Source organism: Nipponia nippon, unplaced genomic scaffold (genome assembly GCF_047370975.1).
Source record: "Nipponia nippon isolate SJK-2023a ecotype South Korea unplaced genomic scaffold, ASM4737097v1 scaffold_95, whole genome shotgun sequence".
Taxonomy (NCBI): domain Eukaryota; kingdom Metazoa; phylum Chordata; class Aves; order Pelecaniformes; family Threskiornithidae; genus Nipponia; species Nipponia nippon.
Genome location: NW_028262419.1, coordinates 76722 through 85221, shown reverse-complemented (window position 1 = coordinate 85221; position 8500 = coordinate 76722). Strand labels below are relative to the sequence as shown.

General features: G+C 48.3%; 1 long non-coding RNA gene across 1 annotated transcript; it reads left to right on the top strand.

Annotated features, from left to right (window-relative positions):
- Positions 1-2172: 2172 nt before the first annotated feature.
- LOC148050013 (uncharacterized) lies at positions 2173-8104 on the top strand. Its single transcript, XR_015701775.1, has 2 exons — positions 2173-2460; positions 7724-8104. It is a non-coding gene; the product is annotated as an uncharacterized LOC148050013 (long non-coding RNA).
- The last annotated feature ends 396 nt before the right edge of the window (positions 8105-8500 follow it).

Below are 8500 nucleotides of genomic sequence, written 5' to 3'. Positions count from 1 at the left end.
TCTTTCGGCAGCCTCCCAAAGTCCAATACAATCTCTCGGCCTGGGCCGCTGAGTACAGCCGCAGCCAGGCTCAGCAGTTGCGAACGTCCAGGGATTCCTCCCACCCAAAAGGTGCCAGGACCAAAAGCTCTTGCTGCTCTTCAAGGACCCACGCAACCCCATTCACAGCCCCACAAACGCTGGCGCTCCCTCTTTCGGCAGCCTCCCAAAGTCCAATACAATCTCTCGGCCTGGGCCGCTGAGTACAGCCGCAGCCTGGCTCAGCAGTTGCCAACGTCCAGGCATTCCTCCCACCCCAAAGGTGCCAGGACCAAAAGCTCTTGCTGCTCTTCAAGGACCCACGCAACCCCATTCACAGCCCCACAAACGCTGGCGCTCCCTCTTTCGGCAGCCTCCCAAAGTCCAATACAATCTCTCGGCCTGGGCCGCTGAGTACAGCCGCAGCCCAGCTCAGCAGTTGCCAACGTCCAGGGATTCCTCCCACCCCAAAGGTGCCAGGACCAAAAGCTCTTGCTGCTCTTCAAGGACCCAGGCAACCCCATTCACAGCCCCACAAACGCTGGCGCTCCCTCTTTCGGCAGCCTCCCAAAGTCCAATACAATCTCTCGGCCTGGGCCGCTGAGTACAGCCGGAGCCTGGCTCAGCAGTTGCCAACGTCCAGGGATTCCTCCCACCCCAAAGGTGCCAGGACCAAAAGCTCTTGCTGCTCTTCAAGGACCCAGGCAACCCCATTCACAGCCCCACAAATGCTGGCGCTCCCTCTTTCGGCAGCCTCCCAAACTCCAATACAAGCTCTCTCACTGGGCCGCTGAGTAGAGCCGCAGCCCAGCTCAGCAGTTGCCAACGTCCAGGGATTCCTCCCACCCAAAAGGTGCCAGGACCAAAAGCTCTTGCTGCTCTTCAAGGACCCAGGCAACCCCATTCACAGCCCCACAAATGCTGGCGCTCCCTCTTTCTGCAGCCTCCCAAAGTCCAATACAATCTCTCGGCCTGGGCCGCTGAGTAGAGCCGCAGCCCAGCTCAGCAGTTGCCAACGTCCAGGGATTCCTCCCACCCCAAAGGTGCCAGGACCAAAAGCTCTTGCTGCTCTTCAAGGACCCACGCAACCCCATTCACAGCCCCACAAACGATGGCGCTCCCTCTTTCTGCAGCCTCCCAAAGTCCAATACAATCTCTCGGCCTGGGCCGCTGAGTACAGCCGCAGCCCAGCTCAGCAGTTGCCAACGTCCAGGGATTCCTCCCACCCCAAAGGTGCCAGGACCAAAAGCTCTTGCTGCTCTTCAAGGACCCACGCAACCCCATTCACAGCCCCACAAACGCTGGCGCTCCCTCTTTCGGCAGCCTCCCAAAGTCCAATACAAGCTCTCGGCCTGGGCCGCTGAGTACAGCCGCAGCCTGGCTCAGCAGTTGCGAACGTCCAGGGATTCCTCCCACCCCAAAGGGGCCAGGACCAAAAGCTCTTGCTGCTCTTCAAGGACCCAGGCAACCCCATTCACAGCCCCACAAACGATGGCGCTCCCTCTTTCTGCAGCCTCCCAAAGTCCAATACAATCTCTCCGCCTGGGCCGTGAGTACAGCTGCAGCCCAGCTCAGCAGTTGCGAACATCCACGCATTCCTCCCACCCCAAAGGTGCCAGGACCAAAAGCTCTTGCTGCTCTTCAAGGACCCACGCAACCCCATTCACAGCCCCACAAACGATGGCGCTCCCTCTTTCGGCAGCCTCCCAAAGTCCAATACAAGCTCTCCGCCTGGGCTGCCGAGTACAGCTGCAGCCCAGCTCAGCAGTTCTGAACGTCGAGGGATTCCTCCCACCCCAAAGGGGCCAGGACCAAAAGCTCTTGCTGCTCTTCAAGGACCCACGCAACCCCATTCACAGCCCCACAAACGCTGGTGCTCCCTCTTTCGGCAGCCTCCCAAAGTCCAATACAATCTCTCCGCCTGGGTCGCTGAGTACAGCCGGAGCCCAGTTCAGCAGATGCCAACGTCCAGGGATTCCTCCCACCCCAAAGGGGCCAGGACCAAAAGCTCTTGCTGCTCTTCAAGGACACACGCAACCCCATTCACAGCCCCACAAACGCTGGCGCTCCCTGTAGGAGATAGGGTTTGGCGCTCGGAAGTTCTCGCCATGTACGGAAAGACAGAGGCCCTCCTAGCCGAATAGACGTAAGCAGGAGGAAATGAGGTCAAAGCTAGAAGCATATATATTGCATCGCACAACAAGAATAAACGCCATTTGCAGCATCCTCATATTGGTGTCAGTGTTGCTTTGGTCCAGGGTTGGCTACCCTGTGCTCCACGAGAAGGACAAAGTTGTTGCCCAGACCATGAGCGGCAACAATTGGTGACCCCGACGTGATCCGTGGAGCGGCGGCTGCAGGCAGTCGCGGAGGACAAGGTGCGCACCTTGCAGAAAAGAAAAGCCGGACGCCGGAGAGGGCGGGATGGAGACGCTGCTAAAGGTACTTGCAGTGGTGGCCCAAGAAAGTAAGGTTTCTGTGAAACCGAAAGATATAAGGGCGTGTATTGAACGGCTGATAAAGGAAGAAGCCGTGAACTCTCCTAGTGATATATTATCAGAGGAGAGTTGGAGTCGATGTACTCGAACGTTGGCGGAAAGAGCCATGGAGCTGCAATCTGCAGCAGAGCTGAAAACTTGGGGTCGCGTGACTCAAATGTTACGCAGGGCACGGGAGGAGAGAGAAACGTGGAAAGCTGCGCGTGACCTTCTCCTAAATTCGGCTGATGCAGCGACAGAAACTGTCGATGTAAATAACCCCGAAGAAGGAGAAGTAGACGAACTTAATACGGGTACAGAGCAAACACAAGGCGCAGAGACAGAGGAAAGCATAGAAATAATAGATATTTCAAAAAAAGGGCTGCGGGAGGATTTAGAAAAGGAAACTGTGATGGCTTTCCCAGTAGGTATGGGCGAATCAGACATAGAACCTGAACGAGACGGTAATCGCCCCCCTCCAACGGCACCTCCGCAATATCCGTGGGAGGAATTAGAGCGAGCAAAGGCTGAGCAAAGTAACCCAGAAAATGCTGTAAGAAGGAAAAAGAAGATAGTGCGAGAAATGGTAGAGCCAGAAGACTGGCTCCCTGGAGCCGTGATAAGGAGACAGATAGACTCCAGTGATGAGGAGGACGACTTGGGGGATGTACCTCACTCTAAACCCACAGTTAGACCCGAATCTAGCCAAACAAGGCAAAAACCGTTAAACCAACCAATAGGAATGAAGGGAGCTAAACCTGACCATAAATGGCAAAGCGAATCGTTTAAGAAGTTGCGTAAGCCTGAACCAATCTTAGAGGAAACAGAGGGGAGTGACTCAGGCTCGGAGGGATGGGATTCAGATCAGGCGAGTCAACTGGCAGATAGACTTGACCATATTTGGAGACCTGCTGATAGTGCGCAAAAAGCCGGAAGCAAGGCTGCAACAAATAAAAGCGGAAGTAAGGATTCGGAGCGAGCCTTTGCAGATGTGCTACAGTTATTAAAAGAAATAGAACAGCAGGTGCGCACTCAAAAGCAGCAATTAAAAAAATTGGACGGCCCGCAACAGCAACCCAGGGTACAGGTCCCGTTAACTGATTGGAAATTAATAGCAAAAAATATGACCTTAGAGGGCTTGCAATTAACCCTCCCCGAGGTACCCTCACCACAAGCATATCCTGTCAGATTTGTTCCGGGAGGAGGAACGGAGTGGAGCCCACTTGATGTAAAAACAATTACAGCATTGAAGGAAGAGATAATAAGTGGAGGTACAAACTCACCCAAGGCACAGATGCTATTAGATATGGTACATAATCAAGGGGGCATGACCCCCGGAGACCTTCGTATGCTGTCGCGGACAATACTACCACCGACCCTAGCCTTATTGTGGAAAGAATCCTGGCAGACAAGGCTCCTTGAGTTAATACAGCAAGCACAGAACGATAATCAACATCCTCTTCGACGCTCCACATTTAACCGACTGGCAGGCAAGGACCCGAACATGTCCACGCCACAAACTCAGGCGGCAAATCTGAGAGCCAGAGAAATTAATGCTACAACGGAAGCATCTAGAAAAGCATATAGTGATATTGCAAAATTTGTTAAAACCACTGACCCCTGGCTAAAGATTCAACAAGGAACGTCAGAGCCATTTACAGACTTCTGTGATAGATTACAGAAGGCCATAGCTGAAGCTAACCTACCAGAAACAGCAAAGAATGCTATCATGCTTGAATGCATCAGACAGCAGGCCAATCCTCAAACTAAGGAAATTCTTAGAATAGCCCCACAAGGGTTAGGCATTGGGGCCCTTATTAAGTATGTTCTAGAACAGCAACAAGCAATCCCTCAGTCAGTCATGCAAGCAATTGCTCAAGGTGCAGCAGCAGCAACCTTTGCAGCAGGGATTCGATGTCATAACTGTGGAGAAATAGGCCACCTTCGGCGGGAGTGTGGCAAGCACACACAAAATGCTCGCCATGATAAGAGAAGTGACCTTACGGGACCCTGCTGGGTCTGCAATCAAACTGGACATCGCGCACGTAACTGCCCAAGGAGGGCGGGAAACGGCAGACGGGGAGAGGGACGAGGGGGCCTCTCCCCGAATACAAAACGACACCCTCAGCAACAATACCCCCAGCGACGACACTTTCAAACTCAGACCAATCAGGTGTGCTCGGCAGCAACTCAAGGAGAAGAAGCAATGCAAGAATCAATCCCGGCGTGGCCCTGGCTGTAACATGCCATAATAGGCCTCTATTAAAGATACAAATTAGCCCTATAATGAGCGGTACAGGAACGCACCCCCCTGCCATAATTGTAACAGCCTTAATGGATACAGGAGCTGACATTACTGTTATAGCATCACACCACTGGCCTGTAACATGGCCAACAATACCCGGACCGAAAGTGGATGGTATTGGAGGAAGTACAGATGGGAGACAAAGTGCGATGGCGCTCAAGATACAAACATGGGACCCAGACAACGGCTTACTGGAAGCAAAGACTACTCCATGCATACTCCCTGTAGCAGAAACCTTACTAGGCAGAGATGTGCTAGCACAAATCGGCATACGTCTGGCAAATTTAGGATAAGGGCCACTGCCTACCTGGTGGATCTGACATATGCGATACCCTTGCAATGGATGAATGACGAGCCAGTTTGGGTAGAGCAGTGGCCACTTACGCAAGACAAGTTAACAGCTGCCCAAGAAATAATCAATCAAGAGTTGAAGGCAGGTCATTTAGAACCGAGTACAAGTCCCTGGAATACACCCATTTTTGTGATAAAGAAAAAGGATAAATCTAAGTTTAGACTATTACATGACTTGAGAAAAGTAAACGAACAAATGATCAACATGGGACCTTTACAACCTGGATTGCCTCTACCTTCAGCAATACCAGAGAATTGGCCAGCAATAGTAATAGATATTGCAAATTGTTTTTTCTCTATTCCAGTCGCACCACAGGACAGACATCGTTTTGCATTTACCTTACCATCAACCAATTTAATGGAACCCAGTCAACGATTCCAATGGATAGTACTCCCACAAGGCATGAAAAACTCGCCGACAATTTGTCAAATAGTGGTGGGAGCTGTCCTAAAGACAGTAAGGCAGGAGTTTAAAAAGGGACTTATTATCCATTATATGGATGATATTCTCCTAGCTATGCCCCAACGAGAAGAGCTACAAAACCTTTATCACCGTACGACCGAGGTATTAACAAAGGCCGGATTTACAATACAGCAGGCTAAAGTTCAGATGGGAACAAAACTCCAATATTTAGGTACCAATATCTTGCCACAAGCTATTACTCCGCTTCCCATTACGATCAAGAAGGAAATCTCAACATTACATGAAGCACAGCAGCTTGTAGGAGCTATTCAATGGATTAGAGGAATATTGGGAATATCCCCAGACGTTATGAAACCTTTATATGAGCTCCTCAAAGGCAAAGAGCCATGGGAAAAGAAGATGATTACGCGTGAAGCAAGGAAATCGCTAGAGATAATAGAGCAGAGCATGCAATCCAATGGCCTTAAAAGAAGAATATTAGGTCAACCGATTGAAGTGTATATTAATATCACTATTGCTGGAGGATTAGCACTAGTTGGGCAAGGTAACCCGCAACGACCTCGTCCTCTTTGGTGGTTGTATTCGAATCAAAGTTCAACTGCGTATCTACCTTATAGTACAGTAATAGCCCAGTTAATCTTTAAAGCTACTCAGTTTGTAAGTCGACATTTTGGAGAGAATCCTACAGTAATATGGGTACCAGTGAAACAAGAGGTATGGGAGAAGATGAAAACTAACTCAGAGACTTTGCTAGTCGTGTTAGAAAGATGCCCTTTTAAAATAGCATTTGGACCTACGCTACAAATGATTCCGCATCTTAGAGTGTTGTCCCCCCAATGTGAAATACGTGTGCTATCTCGGCCACAAGAAGGTCTTACAGTTTTTACAGACGCTTCGCCATTGACCTCTCTTAGTGTTGTAGTCTGGCAAGACGACGGCGCATGGCAGAAGATCACGATACACACTCCAGATTGCAGTGTACAAGTGCTTGAAGCCATAGCAGTGGCAAATGCTCTCCGATTAAAACCTGACTCACACATTAATATAGTTACGGACTCAATGTTTGTTTATAGTTTATTGCAAAAAATGAAAATTCCTGGTTGGGCGGGTACAGAACTAGCCGTGTATTTAGAAGACGCTTTACAACAACGCTCTGGTACAGCGTCAATTATACATGTCAATAGCCATGTTCAATATGATGGGTTCTACCAAAGGGGTAACCGCAAAGCGGATGAAGCAGCAAGGGCAGTTTGGACGTTAAGTCAAGCTCGTGAATTGCATACTCACTTGCATATTGGACCTAAAGCACTTGCTCGAAGCTGCGGCATACCAATTAGTCAAGCAAAAGATGTGGTGTCTACTTGTCCCTATTGCCAAAAATCTACTTTAGCACAAACAGGAGTCAATCCCAGAGGTCTTGAGGCCAATGGGATATGGCAGACAGATTTCACTTTCTTTGAAAAATTTAAACCTAATCCGTGGCTCGCTGTAACTGTAGACACATATAGTGGAATTATAATGGCCACTATACACAAGAAAACATCAGCAAAGGCAATCCAACAACACTGGACAACAGTAATGGCATGGCTTGGCCGGCCTAAACAAATTAAAACTGATAACGGACCTTGCTTTATAGCTCAGTCAACGCATGCCTGGGCAGCACGTTGGCACATTACCTTAATCCATGGTATTCCGTACAATAGTCAAGGACAAAGTATCGTTGAACGGGCTAACCGTACATTAAAGGACAAAATTCAAACCCTTGGGGAGGGGGAAGGGTATATTATACCTTCCACAGCTATACCAGCAAATATGCAAAATATTTTATTAAATCGTGCTCTTTTAGCTTTAAATCATTTTATACGAGGTGATGAACAATTAACACCTGTCCAAAAACACTGGTCAAGTAAAGCATTGGAAGAAGGTCCCGCAGTGAGAGTAAAATTTCCAAACCTACAGAACTGGGAAACAGGATGGGAATTAATCTTACAGGGACGTGGGTACGCTGCTATAAAGAATAGTCAAGGAACAATAAGATGGGTACCATTACGATGGGTACGACCAGAAATAAGCTGTAACGAAGAAAATACAGATAAAATATAAGATTAACCAAATCAATTAACGTATGTGATGAGAATACCTTTACAGGAAAGAAGAAAGCTTGACGATCAGATGACTACAACAGGAAGACGATGGGAGCGAAGCAAGAAAGGACGGAAATTTAAGCACTTCAAGTGTATGGAAGATGTATTAATAGCTACTTGTCTGTTGGTAATCATCCCTACAATAGAAGGAAAATCTTATTGGTACGAATGGGCCAAAGTACGTAATGCATCAGAAATTTGTTTACCATTAGGAATCCTGGATGATATGGATCCCACTCATTGTTATGCCTTTATAGGTTTTACGGTAAGCAGAACCGACAATCACAGTCATTTTTGGATTGAAAGCCATTACAGTGCTTTCAAATCGAGTGGTAATTATACAGATGCCCGATTCAAAAGTCCACAAATTGAATTTAATTGCTCACTAATTCGGTTTAACTATACAAGTATAGAATGGGAAAAGCCCATACCCTGTTCCAATGACAAATACGCTAATTGGTCATGTGAGGGGGCTACAAACATAAACTATTACGATGACCGTTGTAATAAACCCTGCTGTTATCACAACGGAAGCAAGTGCAATCCAGATTTCGATGACTTTGACTTGAGCGGCCCTGGATATATCAATTGTACCATGGGACAGCGTAAATGGAAGGTGCCCGAAACGAGAGGACCCGAAGGGCCAGAGACTTGGGCATTAAATCGTAGCACATATGTTATCCAAGAAGAAGGTTTTTTAGAGAAGTATAATCACTCTAAACATCTGCAGATAACTTATACTGAAGGGATTAGTATTTTATTTGCAGCGGAATGGCAAAAA